The following is a 697-nucleotide window of genomic DNA, read 5'->3' as shown; positions in this document are numbered from 1 at the left end:
CCCCCGTTTTTCCTCTCTTCTTCTTTCCTCTGTCTCTGTGATTCTGTCTCCCCCTCCCCTCATCTCTTCTTGTTATCCTTATTATTGAATTATTCACCCTACATCACATTGGGTTAGCTAAAATGAAATTATTTCTTGAATGTATAGGTCAGCAAAAAGAGGTTTAAGCCCCTATCTGGTAGGAATTAAAATCAGATTTTTAGTAGATTTTGACAAAACTTGAAGAAATATGTGGTTAAAAGTAGTTGTTGACTTTGACTTAAATTAAAATCTGTAATTTAATTTCTATCGAACAGGCACTAAGTTATGGCATGCACAGGATTTGGGAGGGGGATAGAGTTCAAACTTCACACTGATAGACTGATAGTCCTGAGTTCTGAAATGAAATTCTCCTGCCTAACTACAAAACTGCTTGTTTTCTATGAATGATAGTCCATTGTGTCATACGTATTACCTGGTGACTATAATATGCTGATATTGTTACGGGTTAGACTTAGGCTGTCATGTTAACTTCCGGTTTCAAAACCATGTAGTAGAGAAACGAGTGGATAAGTTAGAGAACAATTTGAATGTGAGAGACACGGAGGAGTTGAGGTAAATAGAAAAGTTATTCTTGACAGTTCTGTTCCGTGATCTGTGTTCTTTTTTAAATTATTTCAGGAGGCATTATCGGCGCAGAAATGGTTTTTTTTTTTTT

General features: G+C 36.0%; 1 pseudogene; it reads right to left on the bottom strand.

Annotated features, from left to right (window-relative positions):
- Window positions 1–260: 260 nt before the first annotated feature.
- Window positions 261–697, bottom strand: part of LOC111380389 — a 3,502-nt pseudogene continuing 3,065 nt past the window's right edge.

The sequence above is a fragment of the Olea europaea genome, unplaced genomic scaffold, assembly GCF_002742605.1.
Source record: "Olea europaea var. sylvestris unplaced genomic scaffold, O_europaea_v1 scaffold2134, whole genome shotgun sequence".
Taxonomy (NCBI): Eukaryota; Viridiplantae; Streptophyta; class Magnoliopsida; order Lamiales; family Oleaceae; genus Olea; species Olea europaea.
This window is presented reverse-complemented; position numbering and strand designations above follow the sequence as displayed.